Source organism: Rattus norvegicus, chromosome 4, assembly GCF_021556685.1.
Source record: "Rattus norvegicus strain SHRSP/BbbUtx chromosome 4, alternate assembly SHRSP_T2T, whole genome shotgun sequence".
NCBI classification, from domain to species: domain Eukaryota; kingdom Metazoa; phylum Chordata; class Mammalia; order Rodentia; family Muridae; genus Rattus; species Rattus norvegicus.
In genome coordinates this window covers 42711060-42734401 of record NC_141537.1, presented here as the reverse complement: position 1 = coordinate 42734401, position 23342 = coordinate 42711060, and the positions used below count along the sequence as shown (strand labels likewise).

Genomic DNA, 23342 nt, shown 5'->3' with positions numbered 1-23342 from the left:
GTTCCTGCGCTTGCCTCTCGCCATCAGATTATCTCTAGTGTTACTTTGTTCTGCTATTTCTGACAGTGGCTAGACTGTCCTATAAGCCTGTGTGTCAGGAGTGCTGTAGACCTGTTTTCCTGTTTTCTTTTAGCCAGTTATGGGGACAGAGTATTCTGCTTTCGGGCGTGTAGTTTTTCCTCTCTACAGGTCTTCAGCGGTTCCTGTGGGCCTGTGTCTTGAGTTCACCAGGCAGGTTGCTTGCAGCAGAAAAGTTGGTCTTACCTGTGGTCCTGAGGCTCAAGTTTGCTCGTGGGGTGTTTTTTATGAGCTCTCCTAGGCAGCAGCCACCAGGAAGATCTGCGCCGCCCTTTCCGGGAGCTTCCGTCCAACAGGGTTCCAGATGGCGTTTGGTGTTTTCCTCTGGCGTCTGAGATGTGTGCAGAGTGCAGTCTCTTCTGGTTTCCTAGGCGTGTCTGCCTCTCTGAAGGTTTAGCTCTCCCTCCCATGGGATTTGGGTGCAGAGAACTGTTTATCTGGTTGGTCCCTTCAGTTTCCGGCGGTGTCTCAGGCACAGGGGTCGTCCTGCTCCTGGGCCCTCCTCTTCGGGAACCCAGAGGCCTTATACAGTTTCCTCTTAGGCCAGGGGTGTGGGCAGGGGTGGGCAGTGTTGGTGGTCTCTTCCTCTCTGCAGCCTCAGGAGTGCCCACCTGACCAGGCGGTGAGGGCTCTCTCCCACGGGTTGTGGCAGCAGAGAGCTGCTGTGGGCAGGGATCCGCTGGTTTGGGACTCCTGCTAAATACCGGAAGTGCCTGGTCCTAAAGGAATTTTGCCTCTGTGTGTCCTGAGTTCACCAGGTAGGTCGCTTGCAGCAGAAAAGTTGGTCTTACCTGTGGTCCCAAGGCTCAAGTTTGCTCGTGGGGTGTTGCTTATGAGCTCTCCGTGGCGGCAGCCACCAGGAAGATCTGCGCAGTCCTTTCCGGGAGCGTCCATGCACCAGGGTTCCAGATGGCGTTTGGTGTTTTCCTCTGTAATCAGTAATGTGTGCAGAGTGCAGTCTCTTCTTGTTTCCCAGGTGTGTCTGCCTCTGTGAAGGTTTAACTCTCCCTCCCACGGGATTTGGGTGCAGAGAACTGTTTATCCGGTCGGTCCCTTCATGTTTTTTTTTTCTTTACCCATCTACTTCCAGATCTTTCCCATGTCTTTACCCTGCATATATTTTGTTCTGTCTGTCTGTTTCTCTCAAACACACATTGAAAATCAAAATAAACAAACAAAACCAATAGGACACACAAAAAAATACCAAAACATGAAATGAAACAAAGAAACGTACCCCAACAACAACCTCAAAAAACATAGTTATACACACACACACACACACACACACACTCACACACTCACACATACAATTACCTATAATTTTAAATCTATTTTGTGCATTTGAGAGAAAACATTTAATATTTGTCTTTCTGTCTTGCTTATTTCACTTATAATAATAATTTTCTAATTGCATTCATTTTCCTGCAAAATACCATTATTTTTGTGCATGTACACAATATTTTCTTTTTCTATTTTCCTATTGGTAGGCATCCCAACAGATTCTGTTTCTTGGCTATACTGTGAATCATACAGCAACAAATATGAATCACAACCATCTTTGTATTTTGTGACTTCAGATATACATGAAAGAATGGTATAGCTGGGTCATGTGACAGTTCCATTTCTAGTTTAGTTTAGCTTTTTAAAAATACTTTCATGCTGATTTATCCATTTGATACACAATTTACCAAACCGTTATTCCCTTGTCTTGCTTCTAATGTGTACAGTCTTTTTAAAATTTTGATTATGAACATGGAAAATTTTCCATTTTGACATCAGTGCTCAGTAAATATTGGATTTGGAGCATTTGGCATTAAGTATGTTTGATCGCTCTTCTTCTCTGCCTCCTTCTCTCATGTGTTTCTAGTTCTCTTCACATACACAAAAACAATGTTGATGTAACATAAAGGACACCCAGCTGCCCATCTTATGTTACTTTCATTCTAACTTTCATTAAAAGAAAACAGGACTCTGAAAAGGTAGATCATATGCCTTAGGCAAGGAAAGTAATACTTATTTTGTACTGGATTGAAGTAAATTGCTCAAAAGGAATGAGAACTTTAAGGCAAGCTTTGGTTGATTCTCGTTGGCAAGATGGAATTATATGAGCCCCACCCTCCCCAAGGAAACAAAGCAGCAACAGCCACAGCAGAATAAGTTATGGAGTCAGGGCACACAGGAGAGCACAGTGATACTGCATAGCATCTCAAACCCTCATACACACTGTTTACTGTAAAAATTGCTCAACAAAAGAATTTTAAATAAACACACCTCAGGAGTTTTGGAAAATATATAATTAAGATCTGTTTATAAAGGAAAATACTGATTTATAAAACGATGACAGGATATAAGTATTAAAGAATGATATATCTTTAAAATATCTTAACTTTGCACCTGCGAATGTGACAATTAATAAACGGAAGTAAGTTTAGTTGAAATGCTATTAAAGACCACATTGATCGTCAAGCCAAAATGTCATTCTGTATATTATTACTAACTACAAAGAAAAACTGTAAATACATATTTTCAGGATCTACAGGCACCACTTCAACCAGTTGGTAGCGTTTACTATAAACGTTCAGGAGCTTGTGCGTAATATGCAGGTGCAGCTTCATCTAATAAGATTTTTTGTAAAAAAAAAATTTGACTTATAACAATCATTTAGACCTAGTTTTCAGTTTAAAAGAAATAAATAGGAAATAAATAATGAAAACATGATTAAAAGGTACCAAGAGGTAGGTGGGCATGATGATACACACCTTTAATCTCAGCACATGGGAGGGAGAGGCAAGCAGATCTGAGTTTCAGGCCAGCCTCATATACAAAGTGAGTTCCAGGACAGCCAGAGCTACACAGAAACATCCTGTCTTGAAAACAAAGCAAAACCTAGCAAACAACAACAACAAAACCCCCGAAAAATACAAGGACTAACAGGAGCAATTACATGAATCTGAATCCTGAATACACCAAATAGCAAAGTTGCTTTAAGATTAGCATACACATAATTACAACAGTATTCAACTTACCTTATTATAAGGCGAGTAGTAGTGCTATTAAAATCTAAATTTATTTCAAAGTCTGAAGGAGAAAGGATGCACAGTGGCTTAAAGGAATGAAGAAGGTAGAATTAATAAGCTACACCTAAGTAGGGGAACACAGCAAGTCTAGCCTGACGGAGGAGTGGGACCCTGAGGTGGCAGTTTTCATTTAAACAACCATTACCACATGGACAGGTTGGAATCTTTAAAGAACCAAACCTCAGGTATAATTCCTCATATTTTCTTCCTGGTTTCTATTCAGCAGCAGCATGAGGGGCTTGGAATGGAATGAAAATGCAGAGAAGGATCTCTGCTCTTTGCTCTGAGAGCTGTCTCTCCACATACATAGAGCACTCACTCACTCTCAAAACATCTGAAACCAAATGTAAACTGATGCTCACTAAAGAGGTAATTTAGATCCATTCCAGACCAATTACTGCTGATGGATCCAAGTGTTCCTTCTTTCACCTAGCCTCCTTGTATTAGAGAGAGGAAAAGCATATGTCCTTTCTGGGGAAATATTTATAGCCGTGTTTTATAAGCATAGTGGCAATGTTTAACAAACTACCACATACAGAATGAAGCAGAATAAATGGGTTGGACTCAAGGAGCAGACCTGCAAATCAAAATTATATGCTAAAGCAAGCAGAAAAAGCCTTAGCATAACTAATCTAAACATATATGAGCAAAAATAGAGAAAATTATAAAGGAAATTTGAGAAAATAGTCTTAGAGCAATTCTCAGTAATTGATAAAACAAGATACCCAAAAAAAGAAAGAAAAAGAAAAATCAGTGAAATATCTAGAGTATTTCAACAATGCAAAGTAGCCATTTTTAAATAGCAATCAAAAATAAACTATGTGAGGTGTTCTACAAAAATTTAAGCAAAAATCCAATTATATAAACATCAAAATAAGAATGTAAAGAGACATAACTACCAAGGTCTAGATGCATTATAACAAATTTATAGTCTTGTCTGAGTTTTCTTTTCTCCTGCTGTGACAAAACACCACAACCTAAGGATTTAAAAGGAAGCATTTAATTGGGGATTATGGTACCAGAATGTTAGTCCCTGACTATCATGGCCGAGAACATGACAACAGCAGGCAGGCATGGCACAGAGCAATGGGTCAGAGCTTACACGCAAGACAACTATGAGGCAGAAAGCAGGGGAATGAGAGCAAACTTGGGCATGAGCATGCTAATGGGAAATGACTTCCAATCCCTACCCACCCCACACTGACACACTTCCTCCAAGAAGGCCACACCTCCTAATCCTTCCCAGAGGGTTCCACCAACTGTGGAGCAGTTGTGGAGCATTTAAATGTATGAGCCTCTGGGGGCTGTTCTAATGACCTCCATGACAAAAATTTAACATTCATTCTGGAGGCAGTAAGAAAAAAATTGGATTTATAAACTAGACATTTTTAGTAAATTAGAAGATTACTGATAATTATCCTAATGATAATCATGTTGTGGTTATACAGAAGAATTTTCTCCCTAGGAACTATGAATCCAGGGAGAAAAATGACATGCTATTTGTAAACTGCTTTCAAATTGTTCAGGAAGGAAAGTTTTTATATCTTAGGGTATATACATAAAAATGCTTTACTGAAATTATACCTGTACCTTTACATTGTATATTTTTCTGTGTTTGATTATTTCATATTATATTTGAAATGTAATTATTCTTATAAAAGAAATCTACTAAGTTATTCCAACTAAATGACTAATAAAATCGTAGCAGAGTAAATAAGTCAGTCTTATTTCACACATTTGTGTAAAATTTTAAGTATATCTAAATGAAAGCAAAGATTTGTCCAGTAGTGTTTGAAGTCCTTATTAACTTTGAAAGTAATACTGATTTCTTATATTTATCAAGAGAAAAAGAAATTAAATGTAATTTAAATTAAAATTGCATAAAATTGAAATTTTAGTATTTTTCAAAGGCTTTAGGTTTAAATAGAGATGATTCTTACACACATATTTTGTTCTTGGTTAAGAGTTTACTGTATAACCCAGTTGTGGGTCTCAAACTCACAACTCTCTCACACCTTTCTATTAAGGGTAGTTTTTAAAGGCATGCGTTATCATGGTAAGGTTAATTTTGTGTTTGTTTGTTTGTTTGTTAAATCCACAACTTGTACTTAAATCCATATCAACTTTTTAAAAGGTTTTTGACCTAAAATGAACTTTCTGATCACATGAAGATATAGAATCTCTTGGGGAAAAAAACTAGTTCAAAAAAAGAAGAAAGGAAGGGAGGGAGGGAAGGAGGGAGGGAGGGAGGGAGGGAGGGAGGGAGGGAGGGAGGGAGGGAGAATACAAGACAGATTCATTACACAGTGAATGGTACAAATACTCCTGTGAGAATACCCCACACCAAAGTCCACTTAAGAAAAATGGTGGATCTACCATTCTCATTTTCCTGCCACTCTCACCCACCTCATATATGTGTGCATGTGTGTGTGTGTGTGTGTGTGTGTGTGTAAAATATATGACTCTTAACATTATTAACAGGGAAGTAAATTCACAAATTAAGATAAAAGTATATATAAAGACAGCACAGTCTCTTATACATATACATTTTGTTCTAAATTACACACACACACACACATACTCACACACGATACTACTAATTAAAAAAGGTCATGAAATTGAGAGAGAGGAGAGGACATGAGAGGGATTGGAGTGGGAAGAGTGAGGGGTAGATATGATGTAAATAGAGTACTCAGGCATAATCTTAAAAAATTAATAGATGAAATCTCAAAGTGTTAATTGGCATTTCCCTGATGTGGGAGCCTGTCATGTGGATGTTGAGCCTCCTTTAAATGTTCTCATCCATGTGTGTTTGGGGACTTTTGAGAACCCTCCTAGTTTCATGACTCGTTTTTAAACTGGATTATTTGATGTCTTATCTAGGCCTAGTCAGACCTAGCTATTTTGATATCTTACATAGTCAGAATGGCTAAGATATAAAATAAAACAACAAAAATGATCCGAATGCAGTGGATGGCTTAGAGGCTGTAGAGAAAGGCAGCATTTGCTCACTGTTGGTGCGGGTGCTCACTCGTAACAGCCACTGTGGAAGTCAGTGTGCAGACTGCTTAAGACGCTGAAAGTGGCTCTGCCAGGAGACCTCTGGAGCATATGGTACAGGCTCTGTCTGATCCAGAGATGCTCATCCGTGTTCTTTGCTCATGTGTTCTCAGTAGTCAGAGAGAAAGGCCCTCTACCCATAAACTAAAAACATAAGCTGAAAAATGGATAAGGAAAGTGTGGTATGCATACTTCATAGAACATTCATTATTCAGTGGTTAAGGAAAAAGGAAATTTACAGGTGAGTGGATGGAACTGAAGACAATTGTGGTAAAGGAAGTAACCCTAACAGAATGGTTAATCCAGAAGGACAAACACTGCGGGTTTTGACTTACATGTGGATTAGAGCTTTTAAACTTTTCACATTTATGTTTTATTTTGGAATACCCACAGAGGTTAGGTAACTGGTAAGGACCATTGGAATATATACACAATGTAAAAAAGAGTTCCAAAGGAGTTACCTGATAGCAGGGGTTGGGTGGGAGGAACAGACAAAATACCCTAGCTAGAAACAATATGCTATCAAATAAATCACGGAGACCTCAGCCAGACATACTAGATCTGCACAGGTTCAAGCCAGGTGGGGTCCTAGCACTAAGAGAGGGAAGTGGATCCAGTGTCCTGCCCCTAACCAAGAACCTGTTTGTAGTTTATAGCTGCTAGAAAAGGGACATCAGTTTATTCCAGTGGTATATACCTGGAGTCCAGGGCAGGGTCCTGTGCCTAGAAGTAGTTTACCAACTAACTTTAAGTTTAAAATTAAAGTACTCTGTGAAATAACTATGTATCTAGACATGCTGGTTAGATATTTTTGTTAGCTGAACACAACCAGGGTCATCTGGGAAGAGGGAACATTAACAGAAAATGCCTCCATCAGCTTGGCCTGAAGGGAAGCCTGCGGGAGCATTTTCCTTATGGGTGATTGATTTGGGAAAGCCCAGAGCAGTGGGCATTACCACCCTTAGGCAGATGGTTCTGGGTTATAGAAGAGAGCAGACTGAGCCAGCTATGGAGAGCAAGCCATTAAATACCAGGCCTCGATGTCCTTTGCTTCAGTTTCTTCTTCTAGAATCCTGCCTTTAGTTAATATTGTTTCTGACTGTGATTGGGACAAGTAAGCAGAAATAAATCATTCCTCCCCACGTTACTTTGGGTCATTGTGTTTAACAAAGCAATAGATAGCAAATTATGATTCTATCAGTAGTTTGATATTATGTCCACTTAGCAGAATTATAATCGTAAGTTCATATGTCTGGCTTGGTGCTCCCCAAGTATGGATTCTTGGTTAGATTGGCGGTCCCAGGCCTGTATTTCTTCCTTGTGGAACAGTCTTAAATCCTTGAATCGGAGAGTAGCCAATTACCCTCACAAGCTTTGCGCCACTCTAGCGCCCATGGATAGATCCTGCCACGACACTTACTGTTGCGGTGCACAGTGTCGATGACTCACCCCAGCAGCCTCAGAGCAGCGTCCAGTGCTATGAAAGTCAACTAGAGTGGAGCAATCCTCTTGTCAGTTACAATTTGATTCACCTGTCTGTGACTGAAGTGTGGTATCTTCTGCAGTAGGATCTTACCCTCAAGTTCTAGTGAGCGGTCAAGAGCAAACTATAGCCTCTGTTGTTTGTGGGGTCTTTGGAATACCACTATCCAACACTTCCAAGGAGTTATGGCACACAAATCACTAGACTTTTTATTTGGCACTCTGGTTTCTGGGAGGAATCTCCTGTGGAGAGTAACTCTATCAAAGTCTTACATGGAAAAAAATGTAGATATATTGCTCATAAAATACTAGTTTGCAAATGAATTTTCAAACATTCTTAATGTTAGCTATTTCATTCCTCACTCACACCTCAGCCCTCTCTACCTTCTAGTCCTCTCTCCCCCTATGTAAACTTCCCTTCCCATTCAGTTTTCCTGTCATGTCACCCATGTTGTGCCTTCTGCCTAAGATGTGTCTGTTATCTCCCCAGCCATGAACTCCTTTGGGTTTTCTGGATTCTGCAGGGACTCCAGGTTAAACATACAAACATAAAAAATTTGATGCAAATATCCACATATCAGAACATAGAACATTTTTGCTCTGGATCTGGGTTATTGTTCTTTGCGAAACGTTTTCACCTTCATCTATTTGCTTGAAATGTTCATCATTTCATTTTCTTTATAGCTGAGTAAACATGTGTTGTATATAGGTATCACATGTTTTAGTCGTTGGTTGTTAGCCATCTAGGTGCTTTCACATCCTTGCTAGTGTAAATAGAGCAGCAGTGAACATGTAGTGGGAAATACAGTCATTTTATATGGTAATCGATTATTAATTTTTTGAGGAACCACCATAATGATTTCCATAGCGTATATATTAATTTGCCTTCCAAAATCTACACTTTCTTACCTGTAGATGGTAGCATGTCAGACATTGTTCCCTGCCCTTTTACTTAATTGTAAGATATGTTCTTCAGTATTATATTAGATGTTTGCAGAGAAATAGAAGCAGTATGTGTGTATGTGTGCACAATACATGCCTACACTTCTGTGTGAGTGCATAGTAATAGATTGGTTATAAAGAACTGACTGTTGCATTATTAAAGTCTGGTATATTCTAAGATCTTGATTTTAACTGTTAGATGAGTAAAACAGATTGCCTTTGGTCTCACCTACCCAGTCGGAATGAAATAATTCCCTTAAATTACTATAACATTTCTCCTACCTAATGTCAAAGAGGATCAGCTTTTTCCTGCCTTCAGGATCATATTAAACTGACTTTTCCTGGGTTTTGAGATCATTGGGGTTTTGGATAGTACAACACAATCATTGTTTGATACCTGTCACTGTTAAATATCATAAAGTAGAACTGTGTGTATTGACAGTGTATTGAAATGTTAAACTATATATTATAAAAGTTCTTTTTTGCTGTACCAATTAAAATATATTTAAAAAGATTCCCTAAATTGCAGACGAGGAATTTCTATTTATTATTTACTCATTTTCTAGTACTTTTATAATTTTAATTATTTTTATACTTATATATTTCACCTATTTGGAGTTTACCTGATGTTTATTGTGAACCACCACTCTTTTTTTTCTGCCTAAATAACTTTCCCCATGTGATTTCCCATTTCCCCAACATCACTTACACAAAAAACTAGATCATAGTGTTTTAACCTGATGCCTGCATGTTTTACTATTTACCTCACAGTTGATTTTGTTCTGTAAGTTCTCTCATGTTATGTATATTACAGGTCTCTGATGGGTGCCAGTGTTGTAATCACAGACTTACAAAATATTGTTCTGTGTCTCTATCCTGTCCACTCTTTTATAAGCCTTTTTCAGAGTTTTCTTGATGGTTTTCCCTGTATATTTTAGAATCAACTGCTTTACTTATTTTCTTAATTTCTTAAGATGAAATTATAAATTGTAAAAAGCTGATGCCTTCACCATATTGAATCATCTTGCCCATGAAATAAAGTAGGATTTTTTTTTTTTTTGGTTTCCTCTACTTTTTACTCATACTCAATACTTCAAGGATTTCTAGATAGTGGTTATGCACATCTCTTGTTTTGCTTTTAGGCATTTTGTCATTTTGTTGCTATTATAAATATAAACTTTCCTTATATATTCTGAAGGACTAGTGTATATATTTGTATAAAATGTTTATGGATACTTATCATTTTTGTGAGATATACATGTATATATAACATATATAGCATATATATCACCAGTTAACATAATTTTATTACTATTCTTGTTAGTCCATGACTGTGTATTTGGCTGTCCAGATAGATATTCACAGTATCTTCTGAATATGCTGTGGTTTCTTCCTTTCCAGTCATCTGATCTGGTCTATTTCTCTTAATTCCCTGAGCCATCTTGCCAGCTATGCTGTCTGTTTCTTGAGTATGAATGCAATGTGAACAGCTGTGTCAGGCTGCTGTTGCCTTGACTTCACAGCTGTGACGAACTATGACACAGAATAAACCCTTTCTTCCTTAAATTGCTTTTGTCAAGAGTATTTTATCACAGAAGCAGGAAAAGAACAACGCTCACTTCTGTCAGGCTGCTGCTAGTTCTGCTTCAGTGTTTCTTAGTTCCTCTTAGGTATGATTTCACTAACTTACTCTGGCTTGCTTCCCTCACCCACAGTTTTTAGTTGTGGAATGGAGACATCAGAAGATAACAGCTGGGAGATGTTTCTCTCCTTGCACCCAAGGATCCAGAGATTAAGCTTGGACCCCAGCACTTTTAAGTTATCTTGCTGATCCATTACACAGCTTTGGTCTTTAATTCTAATTCTGTTTAGAATTATGGAAAGGAGCCATAATTAATTGCATATTTATTAAGTACATACCTTATATGGAGTCTCATAGATAATATATTGGCTTTTCTAATCTAGAGTTCCAAACTCTTCCACCTTCTGGCTACAAAACAGTTCCTGTGGTCTAAGGACTGAATAGATTTATAAAAGCCACAGGCCCACTTCTGGACCAATTCCTACCTTAGTTTCTCTTCTGGTTGCTTTGATAAAATTCTCTGACTAGAGCAACTTAAAGGGGAAAGGGTTTTTATGGCTCACACAGTTCTAGGTATAGTCTATCACAGTGTGGAAGTCAGAGCAGCAGGAGCTGGAAGCAGCTGGTTGTAGTTCACTCACAGTTTAAAAAAAAAAGATGATAATGAATGCTTTCTTTAGTGTTCAGCTTGGTTCCTCTACTTGTATAGTCCAAAATCTCCTGCCTGAGGGAATAGTCCTGCCCACTGGCAAGGTGTGCCTTCCTTCTTCAGTGGTCATTATAATAATACCCTAAGGGGCCATCTTTCAAATGATACTAAAATTTGTCAGGTTGATGATGTTCCTTAAATCAGGAACAGTATCACTTATAACAAATTATTTCTTTAGTTCGTTTTATCATGTATTTTTTAAATATCAAGCAGTCTATAGAGAAAAATAGTTTATTTTCATTTCATGGTAGGAAATATAATAATAATAGTAGTAGTAATAATAATAATAGGTTTTATAATCTTAAAGGAAAATTGTTCATATCTCATCTACTTATTTTTTTTTCAGTTACTACTGTACTTTATTGTGTTCAACCAAATCACCATGTTACAAAAATAGCAAGCTGCCATAATAAAAAATAAGGCTCCTCTATCCAGCACCAGATAGCATCATTTTACTTTCAAGCCTAGAAATTGCACACTTGTATATAAACCAATCGAAGATGAGGATTGAGAGTTCATCTTGGTGGATTTTTCCTTTGATGAATATGAAGTGTCCTTCCTTATCTTTTTTGATGACTTTTAATTGAAAATTGATTTTATTTGATATTAGAATGGCTACTCCAGCTTGCTTCTTCTGACCATTTGCTTGGAAAGTTGTTTTCCAGCCTTTCACTCTGAGGTAGTGTCTGTCTTTGTCTCTGAGGTGTGTTTCCTGTAGGCAGCAGAATGCAGGGTCCTCATTGCGTATCCAGTTTGTTAATCTATGTCTTTTTATTGGGGAGTTGAGGCCATTGATGTTGAGAGATATTAAGGAATAGTGATTATTGCTTCCTGTTATATTCATATTTGGATGTGAGGTTATGTTTGTGTGCTTTTCTTCTCTTTGTTTTGTTGCCAAGATGATTAGTTTCTTGCTTCTTCTAGGGTATAGCTTGCCTCCTTATGTTGGGCTTTACCATTTATTATCCTTTGTAGTGCTGGATTTGTAGAAAGATATTGTGTAAATTTGGTTTTGTCATGGAATATCTTGGTTTCTCCATCTATGTTAATTGAGAGTTTTGCAGGATACAGTAACCTGGGCTGGCATTTGTGTTCTCTTAGGGTCTGTATGACATCTGTCCAGGATCTTCTGGCCTTCATAGTTTCTGGCGAAAAGTCTGGTGTGATTCTGATAGGTCTGCCTTTATATGTTACTTGACCTTTTTCCCTTACTGCTTTTAATATTCTTTCTTTATTTTGTGCGTTTGGTGTTTTGACAATTATGTGACGGGAGGTGTTTCTTTTCTGGTCCAATCTATTTGGAGTTCTGTAGGCTTCTTGTATGCCTATGGGTATCTCTTTTTTTAGGTTAGGGAAGTTTTCTTCTATGATTTTGTTGAAGATATTTACTGGTCCTTTGAGCTGGGAGTCTTCACTCTCTTCTATACCTATTGTCCTTAGGTTTGATCTTTTCATTGAGTCCTGGATTTCCTGTATGTTTTGGACCAGTAGCTTTTTCTGCTTTACATTATCTTTGACAGTTGAGTCAATGATTTCTATGGAATCTTCTGCTCCCGAGATTCTCTCTTCCATCTCTTGTATTCTGTTGGTGAAGATTGTATCTACAGCTCCTTGTCTTTTCTTTTGATTTTCTATGTCCAGGGTTGTTTCCATGTGTTCTTTCTTGATTGCTTCTATTTCCATTTTTAATTCCTTCAACTGTTTGATTGTGTTTTCCTGGAATTCTTTCAGGGATTTTTGCGATTCCTCTCTGTAGGCTTCTACTTGTTCTCTAAGGGAGTTCTTTATGGCTTTCTTGAAGTCCTCCAGCATCATGATCAAATATGATTTTGAAACTAGATCTTGCTTTTCTGGTGTGTTTGGATATTCCGTGTTTGCTTTGGTGGGAGAATTGGGCTCCAATGATGCCATGTAGTCTTGGTTTCTGTTGCTTGGGTTCCTGCGCTTGCCTCTCGCCATCAGATTATCTCTAGTGTTACTTTGTTCTGCTATTTCTGACCGTGGCTAGACTGTCCTATAAGCCTGTGTGTCAGGAGTGCTGTAGACCTGTTTTCCTGTTTTCTTTCAGCCAGTTATGGGGACAGAGTGTTCTGCTTTCGGGCATGTAGTTTTTCTTCTCTACAGGTCTTCAGCTGTTCCTGTGGGCCTGTGTCTTGAGTTCACCAGGCAGGTTTCTTGCAGGGGAAAAGTTGGTCCTACCTGTGGTTCCAAGGCTCAAGTTTGCTCCTGGGGTACTGCCTAAGTCCTCTCCGCAGCGGCAGCAACCGGGAAGATCTGCGCCGCTCTTTCCGGGAGCCTCCGTGCACCAGGGTTCCAGATGACGTTTGGTGTTTTCCTCTGGCGTCTGGATGTGCACAGAGTGCAGTCTCTTCTGGTTTCCCAGGCGTGTCTGTCTCTCTGAAGGTTTAGCTCTCCCTCCCACGGGATTTGGGTGCAGAGAACTGTTTATCCGGTCTGTTTCCTTCAGGTTCCGGCGGTGTCTCAGGCGCAGGGGTCCTGCCGCTCCGGGGCCCTCCCCTACGGGAACCCAGAGGCCTTATACAGTTGCTTTTTGGGCCAGGGATGTGGGCAGGGGTGGGCAGTGTTGGTGGTCTCCTCTGCTCTGCAGCCTCAGGAGTGCCCACCTGACCAGGCGGTGAGGTCTCTCTCCCACGGGGTTTGGGAGCAGAGAGCTGCTGCGGGCCGGGATCCGCGGGTCATCTCATCTACTTATAATAACTGATAAACACAAGTACACCGCCCCAGAGCTCCCAGGGACTAAACCGCCAACCAAAAAGTACACAAGGAGTGACCCATGGCTCCAGCCCCACATGTAGCAGAGGATGGCATTGTCTGGCATCAATAGGAGGAGAAGCCCTTGGTCCTGTGAAGGCTCGTTTCCCCAGTGTAAGGAATGCCAGAGTGGTGAGGTCGGAGTGGGTGGGTGGGAGGTTGGGAGCGGGAGCATCCTCATAGAAGCAGGGAGAAGGAGGATGGGAGAAGGGCGATCCGGGAAAGGGGATAGCATTTGAAATGTAAATACATAAAATATCCAATTTAAAAGAACATGCTAATTTATGCAATAAGAAGTAGTATTTTCAATGTTTAATGAACTTCTGGAGCTAATAACAGATAATGTATGTTTAGTCAGGTACTACTCTTAATGAAAACGCATGGAAAAAAAATTAAAACTTTCCTGGACACTCTTAATTTCCCCCACCCTCTGTCTTCAAGTTGCCCATGAAAACCTGCTACCATCTTGTAGTGTGCGTGAAGACCCTCCTCACTCTGGAAGGATTGTATTCTTTGCTCTGGAGGGAAGACTGTTTCATGAGACCAAAAAGAATACAGGTCTTGCTCTGTTTCAGCACAGTGTTAGCATTAGATCATGCCCCTTTTGTCTAACCACATTTTTATAGGGCTCAATCATGAGCGTGCAAGGAAATCTTTATAAAAACTCATAGGACTGGGTACAGAGAACTTCTACAATGTTTCTTCTTGTGGGTTTCCTGAAGAAGACAGGAAGCTTTATCATACCTCCCACACACATCTTCCTTTGTATCTCTTTCTTAAATTGTATCCCTTGTAAAAAACCTTCTATAAAACAGTAAAATTAGTGTCTCCCTGAGTATTTGAGCCACTCAAGGGTGTTAATCAAACCAGAGGAGAGAATTCATAATTATTCGTTAGGTTACATCAGCAATGTAGCCTGAAGGATATGACTGACATCTATGTCACACACACATACCACATGCATCTATACTGAAAAACATTCTCCTGCATTAAACACAATCAATTAATTTTCTATATTATGTAGTAATTTTACCACTTATAAAAAAATTTACAGAGTTCTCAAACTTATCTCTATTTGACATTTTTTAACTGTATTTTGTTTCCAATTTTAACTAAATATATCACCTCTTTTTCCTGCCTCCAGCTTCTCCCATCCCATTCTTCCAACCCCTTCCATACCCTCCACTCTCAAGTTGATAGCTTTTTTTTATTATTATTGGTACAAAAACATATGAGTAACAATTGAATATATATAGTTACATATATGTGTATATAAACATATATATATGCACACACAAATACAACCTTTCATATAAACAAATATATAGTTAAACTTGTATATATATTTATACATGCATACATACATATGCACATGATCATATACTTAAATGTGCACAAAGGTCATGAGACCTTGTTGCCTCACATTCTTGAGCCATTTTATTTATTTTCTTCATTAATTTAGTCATGTTACATCCTGATTGAAGCCCCCCTCCCTCCTTCCCCTTCTATCCCCCCCTACAGACACACAAAAACCTCCCCGTAATCCTCCTTCCCTTCTCATCAGAGAAGGGGAGGCCCATAGGGGTACCAACCAGCCTTGGCAAGTCAAATCACAGCTGGACTATGCACATCCTCTTCCCCCTCAGGCCAGACCAGGCATCCCAGGTAGAAGAAAGAAATCCAAAGACAGGCAGCAGAGTCAGAGATAGCCCCCACTCTAACTGCTAGAGAAGCCACGTGAAGACCAAACTGCACATCTGCTACAAATGTGTAAGGGGCCTACATCCAGCCCATTCATGCTTGTTGGTTGGTGGTTCAGTCTCTGAGCCCCCATTCATGCTTGTTAGTTGGTGGTTCAGTCTCTGAGCCCCCATGACTCTAAGTTGGTTGACTTTGTAGATCTTTTTCTGGTATCCTTGACCTCTCCATCTCCCTTAGTCCTATCCCCCACTCTTCTACTATACCCCTGAGTGCCACAAAATGTTTGGCTGTGGGTCTCTGCACCTGTCCATCAGCTGCTAGATGAAGACTCCCAGAAGACAGTTATGCTAGGCTGCTGTCTGCAAGCATAGCAGAGTATCATTAATAGTGTTAGGGGTTGGCGCTTTCCTGTGGGATGCATGAGTCATTGGTTGGCCATTCTATTATTTTCTACTACATCTTTATCCCTGTGAAACTTGTAGGTAGGACAAATTTTGGGTCCAACATGGGTGGGTTGATGTACCCTTCCCTCCACTGGAAGTCATACTACAAGAAGTGGTATACTTCAGTCTCCATACCAGCTGCAAGGAGTCTCAGTTAAAGTCACCCTTAAAGATTTCCTAGGAGCTTCCCTCATCCCAGGTCTCAAAGTTGATCCCGAGATGCCCACCCCCACTGATTTCCATTCTCTTTCCCAGCCCTCTCACTCCCCTTCCCACACCTGATCCTCACCCCTAATCCCCTTATCACATCCTCTCCCATCCAGTTCCCACTATCCATCCACCTCCAATGCCTGTTTTATTTCCTCTTCTGTGTGAGGTTCGAGCATCATTCCTTGGACCCTCTTTGTTATGTACCTCCTGTGGATCTGTAGATTATAGCAAGGTTATCCTGTACTTTATGGCTATTATCCACTTACAAGTGAGTACGTACCATGGATGTCTGGATCTGGGTTACCTCAACCTCACTCTGCGTGTTATTTTTTAGTTCCATCCATTTGCCTACAAATTTCATGACGTCATTGTTTTTGATAGCTGGATAGTATTTTCATTGTGTAAATATACAACATTTTCTTTATCCATTGTTCGGTTGAGGTATATCTAGGTTTCTAGTTTCTCACTATTATGAATAAAGCTGCAATGAACATAGTTGAGCAGGTGTGGTAGAACACCTTTTGGTATATGATTAGGAGTCTTATAGCTGAATCTTTTTTTTTTTCATCTTTATTAACTTGGGTATTTCTTATTTACATTTCAATTGTTATTCCCTTGCCCGGTTTCCAGGCAAACATCCCCCTAACACCTCCCCCTCCCTTTCTCTATGGGTGTTCCCCTCCCCATGCTCCCCCCATTACTGCCCCCCCCACAACAATCATGTTCACTGGGGGATCAGTCTTAGCAGGACCAAGGACTTCCCCTTCCACTGGTGCTCTTACTAGGCTATTCATTGATACCTATGAGGTTGGAGCCCAGGGTCAGTCCCTGTATAGTCTTTAGGTAGTGGCTTAGTCCCTGGAAGCTCTGGTTGGTTGGTATTATTGTTCATATGGTGTCTCAGGCCCCTTCAAGCTCTTTCAGTCCTTTCTAAGATTCCTTCAACGAGGGTCCTGTTTTCAGTCCAGTGGTTTACTGATGGTATTCACCTTTGTATTTGCTATATTCTGGCTGTGTCTCTCGGGAGAGATCTACATCCGGTTTCTGTCACCCTGCACTTTCATCCATCTTATCTAGTTTGGTGACTGAATATGTATGGGCTACATGTGGGGCAGGCTCTGAATGGGTGTTCCTTCTGCCTCTGTTCTAAACTTTGCCTCCCTATTCTCTGTCAAGGGTATTCTTGTTCCCCTTCTAAAGAAGGAGTGAAGCATTCACATTTTGGTCATCCTTCTTGAGTTTCATGTGTTCTGTGCATCTAGGGTAATTCAAGCATTTGGGCTAATATCCACTTATCAATGAGTGCATACCATGTGTGTTTTTCTGTGATTGGGTTACCTCATCAGGATGATATTTTCCAGTTCCCTCCATTTGCTTATGAATTTCATAAAGTCATTGTTTTTGATAGCTGAGTAATATTCCATTGTGTAGATGTACCACATTTTCTGTATCCATTCCTCTGTTGAAGGGCATCTGGGTTCTTTCCAGCTTCTGGCTATTATAAATAAGGCTGCTATGAACATAGTGGAGCATGTATGTGTCTTTGTTGTATGTTGGAGCATCTTTTGGGTATATGCCCAAGAGAGGTATAGCTGGGTCCTCAGGGAGTTCAGTGTCCAATTTTCTGAGGAATCTCCAGACTGATTTCCAAAATGGTTGTACCAGTCTGCAATCCCACCAACAATGGGGGAGTGTTCCTCTTTCTCCACATCCTCACCAGCATCTGCTGTCACCTGAGTTTTTGATCTTAGCCATTCTCACTGGTGTGAGGTGAAATCTCAGGGTTGTTTTGATTTGCATTTCCCTTATGACTAAAGATGTTGAACATTTCTTTAGGTGTTTCTCAGCCATTCAGCATTCCTCAGCTGTGAATTCTTTGTTTAGCTCTGAACCCCATTTTTTTTAATTTAGAGAATACTTTATTAGTTTTTGTAATCAAACCCACGTATATAAGACCTTACATATTTAATACAGTGTGTTACCCCTGTACAAATGGAAAAAACTTAAGTTCAACATTTCTAGACCAATATGGCTGTTAATTTCTGTACAGTGCCAACTCAACACAGTAAACGGGGATACTTTTTTCGAAAGTTGACAGCACAGGTAAAGTTTCAAAAAATTCAAATTATATATCTGTATACATATATTTATATTTATATAAAAAGACCAATAATAGCAGTGTGTTATGCATAAACAGCAGCAACAGCTTTTCCAGTGAAGCCCATTTTTTAATAGGGTTATTTGTCTCCTTTTCGAGATAAGCCCTCTATCTGCTGTAGGATTGGCAAAGATCTTTTCCCAATCTGTTGGTTGCCATTTTGTCCTAACAACAGTGTCCTTTGCCTTACAGAAGCTTTGCAGTTTTATGAGATCCCATTCGTCAATTCTTGATCTTAGAGCATAAGCCATTGGTGTTTAGTTCAGGAAATTTTCTCCAGTGCCCATGTGTTCCAGATGCTTCCCTAGTTTTTCTTCTATTAGTTTGAGTGTGTCTGGTTTGATGTGGAGGTCCTTGATCCACTTGGACTTAAGCTTTGTACAGGGTGATAAGCATGGATCGATCTGCATTCTTCTACATGTTGACCTCCAGTTGAACCAGCACCATTTGCTGAAAATGCTATCTTTTTTCCATTGGATGGTTTTGGCTCCTTTGTCAAAAATTAAGTGACATAGGTATTTGGGTTCATTTCTGTGTCTTCAATTCTATTCCACTGGTCTATCTGTCTGTCTCTGTACCAATGCCATGCTGTTTTTATCACTATTGCTCTGTAATACCTCTTGAGTTCAGAGATAGTGATTCCCCCAGAAGTCCTTTTATTGTTGAGGATTGTTTTCGCTGTCCTGGGTTATTTGTTATTCCAGATGAATTTGCAAATTGTTCTGTTTAACTCTCTGAAGAATTGGATTGGTATTTTGATGGGGATTGCATTGAATCTGTAGATCGCTTTTGGTAAAATGGCCATTTTTACTATATTAATCCTGCCAATCCATGAGCATGTGAGATATTCCCTTCTTGAGAGATCTTCTTCAATTTCTTTCTTCATAGGCTTGAATTCTCATTGTATAGATCTTTTACTTGCTTGGTTAAAGTCACACTGAGGTATTTTATATTATTTGGACTCTTATGAAGGATGCCGTTTCCCTAATTTCTTTCTCGGCTTGTTTCTCTTTTGTGTAGAGGAAGGCTACTGATTTATTTGAGTTAATTTTATTCCCAGCCACTTTGCTAAAGGTGTTTATCAGCTTTAGTAGTTCTCTGGTAGAACTTTTGGGATCACTTAAATATACTATCATATCATCTGCAAATAGTGATATTTTGACTTCTTCTTTTCCAATCTGTATCCCTTTGATCTCCTTTTGTTGTCTGATTGCTCTGGCTAGAACTTCAAGAACTATATTGAATAAGTAGGGAGAGAGTGGGCAGCCTTGTCTACTCCCTCATTTTACTGGGATTGCTTCAAGTTTCTCTCCGTAGCTGAGTCTTAACATAGAACTATTCCCATTTTTTTAAGAAATTGCCAAATTGATTTCCAAAGTGGTTGTAAACATTTGCACTCTAAGCAACATTGGAGGAGTGTTCCCCTTTATCCACATCCTTGCCAGTATGTGCTGTCCCTTGAGTTTTTGATCTTAGCCATTCTGATGGATGTAAAGTAGACTCTCAGAGTCATTTTGCTTTGCATTTCCCCAATGTCTAAGGACATTGAACATTTCTTCTTGACAATTAGAGATTCTTCTGTTGAGTATTGTGTTGAGCTCTGTACCCTATTTTTACCTGGGTTGTTTTGTTTGTTAGAGTCTAATTTCTTGATTATAAGCCTTCTTTGTTTTCTGTTGTTGAATTCCAGCTTTAATCCATGGTTGTCTGATGAGATACAAGGAGTTATCAATTTTGTTGTATCTGTTGATGTTTCCTTTGTGACTTGCTATATGGTCAGGTCTGTAGTAGGTTCCATGAGGTGCTGAGATGGTATATTCTTTTCTATTTCAGTAAAATGTTCCGTAGATCTCTGATAGGCTCATTTGATTCATAACCCGTGTTATTTTATTATTGTTTAGTTGCTGTTTCTATGATCCATCCATTGGTGAGAGTGTGGTGTTGAAGTCTCCCACTATTAATTTGTGGGCTTCAATGTGTGATTTACAAATGTGGGTGCTTTGGGGGCATAGATGTTAAGAATTGAGATGTCATCTTGGTGTATTTTTCCTTTGAGCATGAAGTGCCCTTCTCCATCTCTTTTGATTATTTCTGGTTGAAAGTTTGTTCTGTTAGATATTAGAATGGCTACTCTAGTTTGCTTCTTTGGTCCGTTGCTTGGAAGACCTTTTTCCAGCCCTTTACTCTGAGGTAATTTCTATCTTCATTGCTGAGGCTTGTATGCAGCAGAATGATACATCCTGTTTTTATAGCTATTCTGTTAGCCTGTGTCTTTTTATTAGGGAATTGGGTCCTTTGTTATAGAGAAATATTAGTGAGTAGTGATTGTTAATTCCTGTTGGTTGTCGTGTGTGTGTGTGTGTGTGTGTGTGTGTGTGTGTGTGTGTGTGTGTGTGTGCGTGCACGTGTGCACATGCGAGTGTGTGTGTTTGTGTGTCCGGGGTTGTTTCCCTTCATTTTGGTTTGCTGGATTTAAGGTCATCTCCTTGTGCATTGACTGTGTTAGGATATCCAGGGCTTGCTATGGCAGGCTAGCTGGACACTGGTGGTGCCATATTGCCCTTGCTCTTGTTGATTGTGTTCTTCTGCTATCCTGTAGAGATCTGGTTTTTTCTAGTGTTGACTAGATGTTCATGCTGCTAAGAAGACTCCTCTGGAGTCTGATAATCAATCTTGGGGAGCAGCATGCTGCTCAGCTCTTCTGGCTATGCCTCAGGTTTATACCCTTTGACTCACTGTACATCCCAGACAAGTGTAAATGCTACGATGCCTGTCACAAGATGATCAACTATTGATGACAGAGAAAACTAGGAAAATTATGACTAGATACGGAAATTTTTTTCTGAAACTTTTTTTATACTTTCTTGTACTTCTTTCTACTTACATCCAGTTTTATGAAACGAACTGTTGTCATGGATATTGGCTGACAAGCTGTGAGTTACTTATTGTGTTACAATAAGTTTATCAGTGGATTGAGTACATTATAATAATGCTTTAAAAAGCACCATGGGTGATGGTCTTTTGATTGGTTTATAACTATAAATACCAAGTGGTATTGTATTAAAAAAGCAAAATAACATTGCCAAAAAATATATTTTGTATTCCATCAAGACTTTTTCTGTATCTATTGAGGTGATCATGAGGTTTTTGTCTTTAAAGACATTTATACAGTTTATTATATTTATTAGCTTAAATATGTTGAACTATCCTGCATTGTCTTGATAAAGCCAACTTGATCTTGGTGAGTGATCTTTGTCATTTAAAATTTATTTTCATACAGTATATTTTGATCATATTCTTTCCCTTTCCCCAAATAGTATATAGATGTGAGCTCAGCTGTAATAAAAAAAATTGAATTCAATAAAGCCCATCACCCTTCAAAATCTTTTTTGTATTTTGACTATATTATTTCCCCTCTACCCTCCTTACCCTCCCAACTTCTTTGTTTTCTTTCTTCAAAACTAAGCAACTAAGAAATAAACAACAACAAAGAAGAAAAACAAATAAAAAAGCTAATAAGATCAAAAAATAACAAAATGAAACTAAAGCTCGCAAAAGGGAAGCAGTAGAGACTGTTTTATGTTGACCAACTACTCCTGGGCCCATGTCCCTATACTGAATTGAAGGGCATTTTTCTGAGGATGCTTGCATCTATGTTCATTGGGTATATTGGGTATATTTGGTTTGGTTTCATTGCTGTTGTGTTTTACCTGGTGTGGGCAGTCAGGTAACACAGGCTTCATAGAAAAATTTGGGAGTGTTCCTCCTGTTTTACAAAAGAGTAGAAGTATTAGTTGTAGTCCTTTAAAAGTTTGGTAGAATTCTCTTATGACTGTATCTGTGCTTGGGTTTTTTGTAGTCAATAGGCTAATCAGGAGAATTTCAGTCTCCTGAATTGTTCTGGGTCTGTTTAGGCTTTAGATCTCTCCTCAGTCTAAGTGTGATAGCTTGGAAATTTATCCATCTCCTTTAGACTTTCCAAGTTAATGAAGTACAGGACTTTTTAAGTATTTGACTGTAACATTCTGAATTCCTCTGCAGTCTATTGTAATCTTTCCTGTTCATTTCTGGTTCTGCTAATATGGGTCTTCTGTTTCTTTTGGTTAGTTGGGCCAAGAGTCTACCTATGTTTTCAGAGAATTAGCTCTTACATTCACTGATTCCTTGTATTGTTTATTTCTATTTCATTAATTTATACTTTAATTTTTGTTATTGCTTATTGTCTACTGTGTCTGAGTTTCACTTTTTCTTGTTTTTCCCAAATGTTTGCATTGTGCCATTAAGTCATTTATTTTTGCTCTGCCCCCATGGGTTTTATTGCCCCATTTAGTTTCAGGATGTTTTGATTTCTTTCGGGATCTTTTTTCCCTTGCTCCACTCATCATTCAGTAATGGTTAGTTTAATTTCTATGAGTTTGTACACTTCCTAGAGTTTTATTCACTATCAATTTTAAGTTTTATTGCATAATGGCCAGATAGGATGTGTGGAATTATATCAGTTTTTCTGTATTTTTTTTTAGGTTATTTTGTGTCCCAGCATGTGGTCTATTTTAGAGAAGCTTTCTGAGTCATAAATATTCTTTGATGTTTAAGTGGAATATTCTATAGGTGTCTCCTAGGGCCTTTTGATATAATGTCCTTTAATTCTGAGGTTTCTTTGTTTGTTTTTTTGTCCAGATGTCCTATTTATTGGAGAAAGGGAGGTTTTGAAGTCACCTGCTATTACTGGGTTTGTGTTAATTTTGTGGCTTTAATTCCATTTGTTTGCTTTTTCATATAAAACTGGGTACAACAGAGTTTGGTATATCTATGTTTAGTATTGTATTAGTTTCTTGATTGGTCAGGGGTCATAAGTTGCATATCTGGAGCTAGGCTTATAGCTGGCAAATGGGTGGGGGAAGAGATAGTAAAAGTAGAAGGAACTTTTAAGTATTTAACATTTTTATAATAATGTATTTGAAAATATAATGTAATTATATTAGCATTCTCTACAGGAACAGAGCTGATAGGATGAATCTATCTGTCTAATACCTATCTATTTCTGTCTAATATTGATCATCTACCAATATACAAATAAGCAAGCAAACAATAAAGTAAGTAAATAAGTAAATAAATGGGATTTATTAGA

At 38.9% G+C, this 23342-nt stretch overlaps 1 protein-coding gene across 2 annotated transcripts in view; it reads left to right on the top strand.

Moving 5' to 3' along the window:
- The window catches only part of Samtor (S-adenosylmethionine sensor upstream of mTORC1), a 63840-nt gene that overhangs the window by 21287 nt on the left and 19211 nt on the right, over nt 1-23342 (top strand).